Here is a 15,781-nt window from a genome sequence, read left to right as displayed (position 1 = left end):
GATTGCTTTTTGGCAGCATGCTGCTACCGACCATAACAGGTGGTGCTTGGTCCTTGCTGTGCTGTGAAATTCTAACCACAAGCACGGTGAGTGGGTTTGTAGGTCTGCTGCCCATCCAAGGGAATGGGATACAGTGTATGAGTACTAGTCAGCGTGGTTTTACAATGGAGGGCACTATTCTTTTAGTTGCCCTCTACTGTATAGGGGTGTATGTGTTTCCCTCTTGGCGAGCACAACAGGTGGTGCGCCACGACTACAGGACTGACCTAAGACTGTGTACCTGGTCGAAGTCCTATGGAGTGGATACCAGGAGGGTAGTGTAGGAAGTCTTCTCCTTCCTCAGAAGAGGAATGTCTTGACTTCTCCTGTTAGAAATCCCCTTTGTAGGGAAGCCCCTGGGGCTCCATCCCTTGCAGGTATATTGCCAAACTGGAGCCTTGATTCTTTTGAATCAGTCCAGCTCATTGTAGGCCATGACTGGGGGACAGCAGTGGCATTCATTGGACTGTATTTTTGCTGGGGTTCCTCTGATTACCGTGGCAACCTACCCCATCTGAGTGTGGCTGCAAGTGGCAGATTAGTCTCTTCTGAACTTCAGTTATCAGTGACTGTAACTCAACTCTTACCTGGAGAGTTAAAAGGTTTTTTGGGATCTTGAGGCCTCAATTCCTATTGCTTTCCTGGCCCTTTCAGGAAGGGGAGCTATGATTGGGTTTCCAGGGCATCCTTTGGATGCCTGGTTGTCCATCCCTACAAAGGGGTGTTCCTCATTCTCCGTTTCTCGGAGAAGGGATGTCACTACTTCTGACTGGCAGTCATTCTAAGTTCCTCGTGGGATCTGAGAGCCGGTCAGGCAGTACCGCTATCATTAGGGCATCCTAAGGCACAGCAGTTCTAGTTCACAAAGTAGCCATTCCAGATTCGGTTTCCTCATTATACCAGGATTCTCCACTTTGGGGCAGCTCCTGGTAAAGATGGAGTTTCTCCCATCCAGGAATCACTTTTGTTACCTGATGAGCTCAATGGGAGTGTTTTGTAGAGGACCACTATTGCCAATCATTCTCTCCTGCGGGATCCTTACCTCAGTAAAGAGGATTCTAGTCCATCTAATTAGCAGTATGCCTTTCAACCTATTGCCATATCCATGGCTGAGAGTTGGGTAATGAGACTCTGCAACAGAGGTGCTACACTTTGGTTGTAGTGGCTTGTAAGCTGTATGTCCCCAATTTAGGGATAAACTTGTCTGTGGACAGGGGAGTCCTAGTTCATGCAATGGTAGTTTCATTTATTGACTGCATGCTTCCTTGCGGAAAGTATATGTAATCATGGTGGAATATTAAGCTAGATTCGTGGGCAGTCTGTTCTGAGATCACACTGACCCTGCACTGGTACCCTTAGGGTTTCCAAGCCGGTGAAGAAATCCTTTTTGATAGGGGTTTGCAATTGCAGATCCCCAGCTTCCTGTCCCTTGGTGGAGTGTGTCTGGATTTCTTTACTGGGGGATTCGCCCTCAGTTTCAGCTGTTCCAAGAAGGATGAAAGTTCCATCTCGGTGGGAACGCCCTACTGGAATCGGCAGTGAGTTATTCGCTTGGGATTGAGAGATACAATCTAGCAATTTTGTTCTTACTCCTGTGATCCAGTGTCTGCTCCTTGCGTTCTTTGCTCCTTCCGACTTTTAGTTGGAATGTTGTGAGGAGGGGAAGAAAAGCTAGGGCATTCGTGGTATATCTTAGTGTATGCCTGTAGGGAAAGAGAGACCACATTTTCCCTATATTTTTGCCAAGTTCTGGCCAGTACTGCCTTTAGCTTTTCTCACTTTGCAAGGTTGTCTGCAGTGCCTTCCTGCTCACTTCAACTATCCTGTAGGACAGGATGGGATAGCCCTGCCCTTGACAGGGTGCAGTGTGGGTAGGCTTCAGGACACATCCGCCTGCTCAGGGGTTTGGACTATTGATCCCCATTCAGAGATTCTTTCATCCCTTGAAACTTGATGTTGTCCTGCATGGTCAACTATGTCTGGTACTTTGGCACGTAGAGTCTGTCACAGACCCTTCCGTTATTACTGATTGTTCAAGTGTTGCTTGGGCTTTTCTGCCCAAGGTGCCTATCAGCCAAATATAGGCGCATTTCTGCAGATACATTCTGTCTTTCAGATGCCAGTGGACCGTAGTTTTTCTGGGAAGCTCTCGGGCTCCAGTTGAGTTTTTGGTTGTCTTGTAACGGAAGGAAATTATATGGTCTTCGTCTAAGAAGTCATTCTTTTGTTTACATCTCTAGACTTTTTCCTGTATTCAGGAGATTTCTTTACTTTCAAAAGGGAAACTTTGATAAAATGAGAAAAATTGTTAGAAAAAAACTGAAAGGAGCAGCTACAAAAGTAAAAAATGTCCAAGAGGCATGGTCATTGTTAAATACCATCCTAGAAGCACAGTCCACATGTATTCCACACATTAAGAAAGGTGGAAAAAAGGCAAAACGATTACCGGCATGGTTAAAAGGGGAGGTGAAAGAAGCTATTCTAGCCAAAAGATCTTCATTCAAAAATTGGAAGAAGGATCCAACAGAAGAAAATAGGATAAAGCATAAACATTGGCAAGTTAAATGTAAAACATTGATAAGACAGGCTAAGAGAGAATTTGAAAAGAAGTTGGCAGTAGAGGCAAAAACTCACAGTAAAAACTTTTTAAAATATATCCGAAGCAGAAAGCCTGTGAGGGAGTCAGTTGGACCGTTAGATGATCGAGGGGTTAAAGGGGCACTTAGAGAAGATAAGGCCATCGCGGAAAGATTAAATGATTTCTTTGCTTCGGTGTTTACTGAAGAGGATGTTGGGGAGGTACCCGTAATGGAGAAGGTTTTCATGGGTAAAGATTCAGATGGACTGAATCAAATCACGGTGAACCTAGAAGATGTGGTAGGCCTGATTGACAAACTGAAGAGTAGTAAATCACCTGGACCGGATGGTATACACCCCAGAGTGCTGAAGGAACTAAAAAATGAAATTTCAGATCTATTAGTAAAAATTTGTAACTTACCACTAAAATCATCCATTGTACCTGAAGACTGGAGGATAGCAAATGTAACCCCAATATTTAAAAAGGGCTCCAGGGGTGATCGGGAAACTACAGACTGGTTAGCCTCACTTCAGTGCCAGGAAAAATAGTGGAAAGTGTTCTAAACATCAAAATCATAGAACATATAGAAAGACATGGTTTAATGGAACAAAGTCAGCATGGCTTTACCCAAGGCAAGTCTTGCCTCACAAATCTGCTTCACTTTTTTGAAGGAGTTAATAAATATGTAGATAAAGGTGAACTGGTAGATATAGTGTATTTGGATTTTCAGAAGGTGTTTGACGAAGTTCCTCATGAGAGGCTTCTAGGAAGAGTAAAATTCATGGGATTGGGTGGCGATGTCCTTTCGTGGATTACAAACTGGCTAAAAGACAGGAAACAGAGTAGGATTAAATGGACAATTTTCTCAGTGGAAGGGAGTGGGCAGTGGAGTGCCTCAGGGATCTGTATTGGAACCTGTACTTTTCAATATATTTATAAATGATCTGGAAAGAAATACGAGTGAGGTAATCAAATTTGCAGATACAAAATTATTCAGAGTAGTTAAATCACAAGCAGATTGTGATAAATTGCAGGAAGACCTTGTGAGTCTGGAAAATTGGGCATCCAAATGGCAGATGAAATTTAATGTGGATAAGTGCAAGCTGATGCATACAGGGAAAAATAACCCATGCTATAATTACACAATGTTAGGTTCCATATTAGGTGCTACAACCCAAGAAAGAGATCTAGGTGTCATAGTGGATAACACATTGAAATCGTCGGTTCAGTGTGCTGCGGCAGTCAAAAAAGCAAACAGAATGTTGGGAATTATTAGAAAGGGGATGGTGAATAAAACGGAAAATGTCATAATGCCTCTGTATCGCTCCATGGTGAGACCACACCTTGAATACTGTGTACAGTTCTGGTCGCCGCATCTCAAAAAAGATATAATTGCGATGGAGAAGGTACAGAGAAGGGCTACCAAAATAAGGGGAATGGAACAGCTTCCCTACGAGGAAAGACTAAAGAGGTTAGGACTTTTCAGCTTGGAGAAGAGACGACTGAGGGGGGATATGATAGAGGTGTTTAAAATCATGAGAGGTCTAGAACGGGTAGATGTGAATCTGTTATTTACTCTTTCGGATAGTAGAAAGACTAGGGGGCACTCCATGAAGTTAGCATGGGGCACATTTAAAACTAATCGGAGAAAGTTCTTTTTTACTCAACGCACAATTAAACTCTGGAATTTGTTACCAGGGGATGTGGTCAGTGCAGTTAGTATAGCTGTGTTTAAAAAAGGATTGGATAAGTTCTTGGAGGAGAAGTCTATTACCTGCTATTAAGTTCACTTAGAGAATAGCCACTGCCATTAGCAACAGTAACATGGAATAGACTTAGTTTTTGGGTACTTGCCAGGTTCTTATGACCTGGATTGGCCACTGTTGGAAACAGGATGCTGGGCTTGATGGACCCTTGGTCTGACCCAGTATGGCATTTTCTTATGTTCTTATTCTAGACCTACTGTTGTCATCAGGATTTACTGATCCAAAACCCTGCTTGTAATGTTTTCCATGATGCAGATTGTGTTTCTTGCTGGCACTTGTATCACACCCGTGCCTTAGGGGCTTCTGCTACGCATTGGGGTTTTGTCTGTCTATTTTATGGGTTTCTTGGTGTAGAATCCAACACTTTTTTTTTTTCCTGCCTAGACCCATTTGTGGGTTGACTGCCTCAGGCAAAAGGGAGAGAGGTGGTGCTTTCAACACTGTGCGGTTTCCCGCTTTGTCCTGCTTGGACAGCTTGTAGCTTGAGAATCATCCATGTGTGAGGACCACCATTTTGTCATCGGAGAAAGCAGAGTTGCTTACTTGTAATAGATATTCTAAGAGGGCAGCAGGATGTTAGTCCTTACAAAATCCTACCTGCCTCTCCTGGAAGTTGGTTTCTCCTTGTATAAGCTACATCATGGCTGGAGGGACTCTGCCTTAGGGGTAGGGTGATAACTACAGCTGCACATGCTCAGTAGGGCATATTTGAAAGTTCTAGAATCTTTGAGATCAAAGTTCCGAACCGGGATTCTGTCGGTCATCCATGTGTGAGGACTAACATCCTGCTGTCCTCTGAGAACACCTGGTATAGGTAAGCAACTCTGCTTAATGTTAAAATCTTAAGTGCAAACCTCAAAGGTAATGAAATTCTAACTTTTTTTTTTTTTGCAAATGCTTTCAAATCAACCCATCTACAAATTGATTTAATTACTAAAGGATAAATACTCTTGGGCCAAGTTCCCTGTTGGAGAAATGAGACTGCCTAGTCCTGCTTTACTATTGGTGGTAGTCTTTATTAAGAATTAAGTAGGATAAGATATGAAGGTAAAATAAAGGATGTAAACATGTTGTAATTCAAAGCTCTTAAAGGGATTGCCAGTTCAAATTGTAATTTTTAAATTTGAATCCTACTTATAAATGTGTGCTTACATGCTTAGGGAGTTTGCAGATCATGTGCACAGAACACATCTCGAAATTACTATCTCAGTAAGACTTCAGGCATTATGAATTTAGCAATTGTCTTGAACATGCAGAAAATGAAATAAGTACCCAATGCTCATGTTAATAGTTGATAAAATCCAAATAATAAACTGGAATGTTTGTATGTGCATTTGTGTGTAGGTATATATTTGGCAATGGTATGAACTTGTATTTTATATTGTACACCACCTTGGGCAGGTTTGTGCCTTGTAAGGCAGTATAGAAATAAATTAATTCTATAGTTCCTGATTTCAAATAGAGCCCAGCAGCATTCAGGATTCCAGACAAACCAAAATAACTTTAAATGTACACAGTGGCTTTCAAGTCTATACTCCGGTGAACATTTTTTTCATTTAGTTGTGCCAAAATTTCAGACTTGTTTGCATTTAAATAAGGACATTTTTCCACTCATTAACACACCGTACTCTACACCAGCAATTCTCAACCGGTGTGTCGCCAAGCACCAGCAGGTGTCGTATGCTACCCACAGCTAGTGGGGCAAAGATCGGAGCACTGGCTGCTGCGGGAGAGCAGACCGGCGGGGGCCGCTGACTAGAGCTGTTCAGCTTGGGGCCGGTGTATGTGAGGGGGGAGGGTACTTCAGTTGGTTGTGAGAGAGAACGTGTGTGTGATTGAAAGCTACTGCTGCTTCTGATGTGGCCTGCCAGGGAAAGGAGTAGGGAATTGCTGGAGAAGGTAAGTAAAGGTGGCTTTGTTTATTTTTCTTGATTGACTAATTGATTTTTAATTATTGGGTATTGTGATGTCTGCTGTTTTGAAATATTTTATTGGAGTTTGGATAATTTTTTTATTAAGCTTTTAATTGTTCTGTTCAGCTGTTTTGAAACATTTATAAATATAGTTTTACAACTATAAAACTATGTGGGGATCTATTGCAGCTTGTCTTTTTTTTGTTTTCCTAATTGGAAGTGTATTGGTGTTTAGGGCCTGGTTTAATATTTGTAGTGTTGCCTTTTTATAGGTAGGATTGTCCCATTTGAGTACATGCCATAATGTAGGTGTAATATTGTGTGGATTAGTTTGTGTGCATTATTGCAGATTCTGGTACTATGTTAGGTGCTATATTTTTTTTCATTTCTCCAGTTTTGTACTGCATGCAGAGTGGCTTTTTTGGGTTTCCATTCCAGTTTGTCTCCATATTTGTAATTTGTGGTCTTTCTGTACTTGGTGAAGTTCGATTTTGTGTGTGAGACTGAGATGAGGTATTTAACTAGCATGTAGGCACATAAAATACCTCACCTTATTTGTTGGGTTTTCTCAATGGGACATGCATTGTTGGTGAATTGCTGTCCTTTTGTAAGTAGGGCTATTGCACCTGGTAGTAGAGGGAGTTTGTGTTCTCCCAGGACAGCAGGATTTTAGTCCTCACATGTGGATGACATCATCAGGATGGAGCCCAATCATGGAACACTTCTGTCAAAGTTTCCAGAACTTTGGCACCACTGAGCATGCCCAGCATGCCACCAACCCTGCATCCAGCAGGGGTCCCCCTTCAGTCTCTTTTTTTTTTTCCTTTTCTGCGCAGCAGTAGCCTCGTGGATTCTGGAGCTCTGAGTTTACCTCACAAATTTTCCTCACGAAACTTAAACTTCAAATTTCATCTTTTTTTTCCCTATCCCGGGGTCCCCCCATCGACCACTGTCGATGCCGGTAAGTTAATTCCTGTTTGTTTTTTCGGTCAGTTCCCAGAGATTTTTCCCCATGGTATTCTGTCATCGACCACGTGACCGTTTTCTTTTCAAAATCATGGCCACCGGATTTCGCAAGTGCCCAAGAAGTATGCCCATCACAGACCCGCACGATGTGTGCGTTTTGTGTCTTGGCCCCGTTCATGACGAGCAACAGTGTACAAGCTGTTCACAAATGACTCCAAAAGGCCGCAGGGCCCGTTTGGAGAAGATTGAACTCCTTTTTAAGGTCTCTCCATCGACTTCCACTAAACCAACATCGAGTCAAAACCCTCTATCCTCGAAGACTGTCTCCACCAAAGCCTAAATGGCAAAAATTCACCGGTGATGCCCCTTCACCTTACTCTTCCCGGTCCAAAGCATCGACATCTTCATCGTCTATGCTAGACCAACAGCGAACCGATCATCGAGAGAAACATAGACACTGTCATCGAAGTGTCTCTGACGTAGGAATCGGAAAGCCATTGACATCAGCGACGGAGCCACTGACCACAATCACAGATGCTATTAGTTCTTTAAAAAAAAAAAAAAAAAGCAAAAAATACCTCAATTCATAGGGAAACAGGAGTGGTTGGAGAGCCACTTTTATAAATAAAATTTATAAATAAAATAGAAACCTGTCTTTTGAAACCTTAGCTAAAAAAAAAATTCCCAAACATTCACACCCCATTGATGGTGATAAGAGCATATTTCTTAATTAAAAACAGATAAATTACTGCTATGCCTCCCTGTCTTACTCTCCCTTTCTTGAAGAATGATAGAATACTAGGGATCAGGGCCGGTGCAAGGGTAGTAGGTGCCCTAGGCGACTTCTGCCTTGCGCCTGCCCCCCCCCCCCCCCATTTGCGCTGCCCCTGCTGATCTTGGGCCAGACTCCTCCTACCTCGTTTGCGTCGCCCACTGTTTGCTTCTCAGGGCCGTGAGCAGCACACGCTGCTTGTGGTCTGATGAATCTCTACTCTTTGCCACGAGCGGCTCCGCTCATGACAGACAGGCTGCTCTTTGGTGCCCCCTAAGAGTTCGTGCCATAGGTGATCGCCTAAGTTTGCCTAATGGACATGCCAGCCCTGCTAGGGGAGGAGGGCAGAGCTGATCAAAGTAAAAACATCTTCCTCTTTAAGCTGCGATTCTGTGGCAAATAACATGCCAACCTATTCCTCTTGAAGACTAGTTATTTTATCAACCTTTTTAATACCTGTTTCATTTATTAAAACAATTTTTAGAGTCTGTTTTTAAAGGTCTGATCACTACTAATTGATATTAAGGAATATGCAAAAAGGGACTGGGTTGTATATAGTTTATTTCTAGCCAACTCTTGCCAATGTCCATTGCTACCGATTGCTTCAATTTGGCTTATAACAGAGCAGAGTTATATTTAACATTTCTTGCAATTTTAAAAATGCTTTTCCCAGTATATTGGTCTAATAAAGGAGTCACCTATACAGTTTCATACGCATGATCTATCAGTTCTTCTGATGCTATCTGCTTAATCCAGATTTCCCATCCCCCAAATAACTATTTCAGAAACCTCACTGAAGCCTAAGCACCCCAGTCCAGAAACTGAGATTATTCTATAAATGATCTATACTATAAACACAAGTTAATCTGCATCTTGTCTCAACTCACAAAGCTTAAAATCCTGTTTAACAATAAGGATTTAAAGCAGTATCACCAGATTGAGTACTAAAAGCAATAAACAGAAAATCAGAGCCCCACACAATCTAAGACAAATAGTAAATGATAAACCCACTAGTTAGTTATGTTTCAGACCTAGAATTCTCCAGCGTAATCCCTAGGGTAGATCAAAAACTAGATCCACAGACACACAAAGGAACATGTTCCTTTGTTACTGACCATCAATGCAACTGTGTTCACACAGATACCATTGACATGGTTATCTCTGATGGTCCCACTAGTTTTTCAAGAGTGGAGGAGGACCAGAAAGCTATGCACACACAAACACCAGATTAGTTGAGGCAGGGCTGGCCCCTTCTTTCAGGTAAACAGAGTTCAAGTAGAGGGAGGAAATAAGAATTTCAGGAAGTCACACTGGCTTTTACAGTACTGGAGAAAAGGGCCAGAATCACCCTTTTCTCAGCATTCAGACAGGTTAATCCATGACCAGTGGGTTATGCACCTCTACCAGCAGATGGAGATGGAGTGAAGCTGACAACCTGCCAGTATTTTCAGTCTCCAGCAGATGGTGGATGTGCATCTTCCTACTGGCTATTGCTTGCTTTAAAAAAAAAAAAAAAAAAAGAGGATGATTAATCATGCACCGCTTCTCCTAAGGTGATATCTTGTGGTCCCTCCCTCAGCTAAATTCTCTTGAGGTGATATCTGATGATCCCCTCCCTCAGTAGAGTGCCTCGGTCAGATAGCTGGAGAGAATCAGCTAAGAGGCTAGCGGGTGCAGGAAGCAAAGTGTGATGGTGAAGCATTTTCCCTCTCTGATGGTGCCAGGGGCTCTGGATTGCAGAGGAGTCGCTCTGGAGCATCAATCGTCTGGAAACACTTGCCGTTCTGTTGGCATGCTTGCAGTTCGACCGCTTGCAGGGTCAAGAGGACTGAGTAATGTCAGACAATGTGACGACAGTGACTTACATCATTCGCCAAGGAGGCACCAAGAGTTGTGTCGCAAGAAATAGACCAGCTCATGGTATGGGCAGAGGTACATTTCCAGCAGATTTCTGCCTCCCACATTGCAGGGAAAAAGACAATGTGAGAGCCAATTTTCTCAGCAGACAGTCTGGCTCTGGGAGAATGGGAATTGTCAGACATAGCTTTCCAGCTCATAGTGGGCCACTGGGGCCTACCATATCTAGACTTGCTAGCAACATCATGCAATGCAAAGGTTCCTTGTTTCTTCAGTCGCAGGTGAGATCTCCATGGGTTCTCAGGGTTGGTTTGTTGCTTTTGTTTCTCGTATCTATGTACACCACTGAAGAGAGACCCCGCATGGGCGCAAGGATAGTGGCGTGCTCAGTGTGCCAGCCAAAGTTTCTAGAAACTTTGATAGAAGTTTTCTGTGCTGGGCTTCATCTGATGATGTCACCCATATAAGGACTAACATCCTGCTGTCCTAGGAGAACACCTGTTACATGTAAGCAACTTTGCTTTTTCTCTGATGAGCAGGATTAATCAACATCACAGATGGGTTACGACATCCTGGCAGTACTGGTACCAGATAGCGCACTCAGGTTTTTCTGAATATGCACGGAAATTCCCACATTGCTGCCCCTCTCTCAGGTCCCCTCAGTCTTTGTCCTTCCGAGCATCTGAATGTGATTTCTTTTTTCTTGTTAAATGGTGGTTTGCTGCCATCTGTACATTTTTTCCTCTAAGAACCCCTCATTCTCCACCCCCCCCCAAAAGAAAATTCAAAATTGAATTTATCTAGTCGTCTTCAGGGCGGTCAGGTTCAAAAATAATATTATTATTACTTTCTATGTTCCTTGTAATAATGTTCAATGGTTGATTGTTATTGTTTCAATGTTCTATGTAAAAAAAACCCCGGTCTAACCTCCCAGACCAGGGCAACCTTCTTGTTACATGTAAACCGGATTGATTTGTATTGCATACAGGAATTCCGGTATATAAAAATTAAAAATAAATAAATAAATAAATAAATGTTGCCCTGGAGGGTATAAAATGGCAACTTTGATGTGCCTTCACTACATGAGATATGATTACAGTGTCTTTGTGAGCAGTGTGCTAAGATATCTTCGAGAGCAAGGAAATACAGGTCATGTAAGATGAGACTTGCAGACTAAAGCTTCGAATTTTCCTCAGCCTTTATATAGGAGAAAAGTTGAGCAGATGGGGAATGTCTCATCTCTTCAAGTAGTGATTCATCTTCAAAGGGCTGAGAGGCACCCTTCCACAAGGGATAACTCCTTCAAAAAAAATGGAGATAGGGTTCCAGTTCCCCAGATCTCTAAGCATGGAAGAAACTGACTCACTCTGCACATTAGCCATCACCAGTTGTGCAAAGGCCTTGCCTTATGCCTCAGTTGGCTTTTCAGACTCATTTAGCATGACAACCCCTGGGGAGCCATGCTTATTGCAGGAAGGATGTTCTGCACACCATGCCTGCACAAAAATTGGCACAGACATTAGCTCATCCAACACACTTTGCACAGGGTGAGCATGAAGCATAGAAGGAACAGTCAGTACTGGTCTTAAAAGCAATATCTGAGACCAAATCATCTGTGATGGTGCCAGTCACAGCTCATCCATGGGAAACACTCAAACTAATTTGGGTGAGGATAGTATGAAAAAATGTTTTGAACTTTTCCTAAGGAATTTCTTCATATATGCCAAAACTTATCTCCTATAAAATACCTGATCATACCCCTACTGGAGATCCTTCAGGGTCAATCACCTAGAATGTTTCATGTGTCATTTGTCATAAGAAAATACACAACATTCAGAAACAATGAATTTTGACTACAGTAAGTCAGAGTGAACAGGCAGATCTTTCAAAAGATAACTCCAGCATAAGAGCCTTTTTCACACATCTTCATTTCAGTCCTCTGAGGGTTTTTGGGATAAGTTGACTCAAGTACAGAGGAATAAAACATAAGCATCCACAGACCGCCTTTGACCCATCACCAGAGGTATCAAGAGGGTACCTCATCCCAACACCCCAGAAGATCTCTTATCCAGTGTTCATAAGAAAAATGTCCAAGAAGGTACCCTTTCCCTTCCAAGAAGATATCTAGCTAAGAAGCCTATGTTACTTCAATTATAGATGCCCCAAAAGGGACAGTTGCAATTCCAATTCATAACTTGCTTAAACTGCAATTAAGAATGTGTGCAGAACCCTACATCATGCATACCAGAGGTGAGAAAAATAGGCTTTTAGTATAAAGTACAGCTGAATCCAGAGTTTCATGTTGGTAGGAAAACCATACTAATATAGGTCAGGGGCTACTATTCCAACAACATTAGTACCAAGTGGGTTTGACTACAGAAGCTTGGAATGTAGTGTGGGGAGTCCATGGTCTCTTGCTTTGCACTCAGGACTCTTGGATGGCATGGAAAAATTGGATTAATCTGCTAGAATTGAGGGCATTCGCTAATGTACTATAAGGGACAGGTTCTAATTAATGGACAACAGAGTTGCCATGTTCTACATAAAGAAGCAGGCTGGGACAGGATCCTATTTCCTCTGCAAAGAAGTTCTTAAAAAAATAAAATAAAATAAAAATCTGAACTTGGGACAGTATTTTGACTGTCACCATTAACAACTTACTTGCCGAGTGTGCAAAACGTAATTGAAGACAAACTAAGACATTACTTGGAACTACACACATCGTACTTGAACTGCAAGATTTTGCTCAACATCTTCCAGCAATAAGGAGTCCCAGAAGTACATTCACAACAGAAATAAACTTCAGAACCTCTGCTCTAAAACAGTTTCCCAACCCTCTCTTGGAGGCACACCTAACCAGTTGGGTTTTCAGGATATCCATAATGAAAATGCAAGAGAGAGATTGGCATACCCTGGGTTTCCAATGTATGTATATCTATCTCATTGTGCCAATCCTGAAAACCAGACTGTTTAGGTGCGCCTCCAAGAGAAGGTTGGGAAACACTGTTTTAAAATACAGTTGCTGAATTTGTTACAGATGCTTTCAGCAATCATTGGAGAACAGGGCTCCTTTATGCCTATCTTAAGTATTCCATTAATACCCAAAACCCTGCAAAGGGTAAGTCAAGATAGGGCTTCTGTCTTATTTGTCTCAACAAATAAGGTACACTTGTCTGTACTATCTGTGAGCCCTCCAGTACTTCTTTCAGAGATTCACCCTCTGATAATGCAGGATTCCAGAAATATTCTTCACAAGAATATCCACTCCCTAGTACTGACAGCATGGATGATCCGCGCTTGTTAGGTTGTTGCACCTTTCTCAAGAAATGGAGGATATCTTGGTAGCCTTCAGCAAGGAATCTACAAGAAAAAGTTTAAAATCGAGAAGATTCTCTTTTACATGCGAAAGAGAAAGTAACCCATTTCTGTGCAATCCACAAACTTCAGTACCTGGTTCACCTATCTCCTTCACTCTGAGCACCTCTTCAGTCAAGGTGTATCTGAGTGCGATATCATTTGCATGTGGATGGTAATCTGTCAATAGTATAGTGCTAGAGGTTCTGGGATCCATGTTAGACATAAATCAAAAGTCCAATAAAGATGTCAAGCATTTCCAACTTTTATTCAAAAGTGCAGTAGGTTTCGATGCCCCGACGCAGATCGTGTTCCGCCACTTGGGCTGTGTCGGGAGGGACAGATGCCCGAAACTAAACTAGTTGCACATCATCAGGAAAGGTTTTCATTCAGAAGCGGCTCCAAACATGTGCAAAGGAAATGCAAGTACAGTAAAAATATTTGACAGCCCTTGCGATAGCGTCTCTGATAGAGGATGGCTAATATGTTTGTACTTTCATGTCTTATTCATGTTACTATGCCTTCAAGAAAAGATCCTTAAACAGAGGACCATCAGCTTGTGTTGCTAATTTATCCTGCTTGTTGACTGAGAAAGAGAGGTTGCTTACCTGTAATGGGTTTTCTCTAGACAGGATAAATTGGACACACACCCATCTTCTAGGGAGCTGATCCCTCTGAAGTAGACTGAGGGGACTTGCGAGAAAGGTGGTGACGTTGGAAGCTAGGTTTTTCTGAGCTCAAATTATCCATGTCAGCACCATCAGGATGATGTCACCCACTTGTGTGTGAGATTTATTCTGCTATTTATGGGAACTCCTGTTGCAGGCAAGCAACCTCACTTTTCCACTGCTCAGTTTTTTAGCTCAAAAGTAAGCAGTAGGAAAAGATGCACCAATATGTCAAGATGGACTGCAATGATTAAAGGCAGCCAGTGTCCTGTGATAGCAACTGATGGAAATCTTCAATTCTAAATAAACTGGAGTTTGACTGCAACATGTAGTAGGCAGGTCTTTCATGCTGCATAAAACTCCACTATAAATGCAAAAGCAGTACATGTTCAGTCAGTGAAGCAATGTGATTTAATGCCTCTGTGCTTGGAGCATTTTTAGCTTGTAGGACCCTTGAAACTTGCATATAACATTTTTTTTCATGGTTTCAATAAATGTTGGTTACAACAAAAGCCCCATTATCGAGTACTCAACTGTCTTTAACTGGCATCTTGCTCAGGCAGTACATTGTGGGGGAGTTGCCGGAGGGGAAGAGATAGTCCTGGGGGAATTCTGAGCTACTGAGGAGCGCAGAATTCCCCATCTGTGCAGAAATTCCAGTTTCTGCTCAGAATTTGGAGCAGACCACACTGCCACAAGCGGGCCCCACCTGCTTGCGGCGAAGAGCAAGGAAGTCCCGGTGTGCCATATGGCGAAAAGTAAGGAGTCCCCGGCATACTGCGTCACAGTGAAGTGGAAGGCGGCCCCAGCGCGCCACGTCACGGTGAAGAGGAAGGAGACCCTGGCATGTCAGGTGGCAGCCAAGAGGGAGGCCCCGGTGTGCCACGTCACAGCCAAGAAAAAGGAGGCCCCGGTGTGCTGTGGCACGGTGAGGAGGAAGGAGGCCCCGGGGTGCCATGTCATGGTGAAGACAAAGGTGCAAGTCTCGGCATGCCGTGAGCAAAGCAGGCCCCGATGAGTCTGTGTAGTGGTTTTGTGAGACTGAGAGGCTGTGTGTAGAGGTATGTGTTTAAGACTGCAAGCTGGTGTGTGTGTATGGGAGAGCATGAATAAGGGTGTGTGTGTGTGTGCCAGAGAGACAGTCTTTGTGAGGAGATTGTGAAGGAATGTGTGTATGTGAGAGAGGGGGAGCTGGTGTGCATGAAAAAGGGAGCATGTGTTATGTGAGGGTGCTTGTTTGTGAGAAGGAGCCTGTGTGAAGGGATGTGTGTGTGAGAGAGGGAGCTAATGTGCTGGGGTATGTGAGAGAGATAGGTAGCCTATATGAGGGTGTATGCATGAGAGAGAGGGAGCTTGTATGAGGGGGGTATGTATGTATATGAGAGAAAGGGAGCCTGTGTGAGAGGGTGTGTGCATAAGAGAGAGGGAGCCTGTGTGAGAGGGTGTGTGTAAGTGAGAAGGTGTGTGCATGAGAGAAGGAGCCTGTGTGAGATATGGGTGTGTGCATAAGAGAGGGAGCCTATATGGGGCTCCCTCTCTTATGCACATGAGAGAAGAACCTGTGTATAAGAGAGGGAGCCAATGTGCAGGGGTGTGTGTATGAGAGAGGTAGCTTGTGTGAGGGTATATGCATGAGAGAAAGGGGGGCCTGTGTGAAGGGGGGGGTGTGCGAGAGAGAGGGGAAATCTGTATGAGGGGGTGTGTAAATGCACGAGAGAGGGGGAACCTGTGAGTGTGAGCGAGAGGGACAGAGGGGAGCCTGTGTGAGAGGCAGTACTGAGAGGGGTCAAAATCTGGGAGTGGATATAGAGTGGAAGGGGTTGAGCCTAGCAGGGAAGGAGAGGGATAGGGAAGGTGAAGGAGTTTGG

The 15,781-nt window shown here is 43.3% G+C and overlaps 1 protein-coding gene across 1 annotated transcript in view; it reads left to right on the top strand.

Annotated features, from left to right (window-relative positions):
• Positions 1 to 15,781, top strand: part of WNK1 (WNK lysine deficient protein kinase 1) — a 395,379-nt gene that overhangs the window by 182,997 nt on the left and 196,601 nt on the right. The gene's annotated exons all lie outside the window — the stretch shown is intronic.

Source organism: Rhinatrema bivittatum, chromosome 4 (assembly GCF_901001135.1).
Source record: "Rhinatrema bivittatum chromosome 4, aRhiBiv1.1, whole genome shotgun sequence".
Lineage (NCBI taxonomy): Eukaryota > Metazoa > Chordata > Amphibia > Gymnophiona > Rhinatrematidae > Rhinatrema > Rhinatrema bivittatum.
The sequence above is the reverse complement of the archived record's forward strand: the minus strand, read 5'-3'. Positions and strand labels throughout refer to the sequence as shown.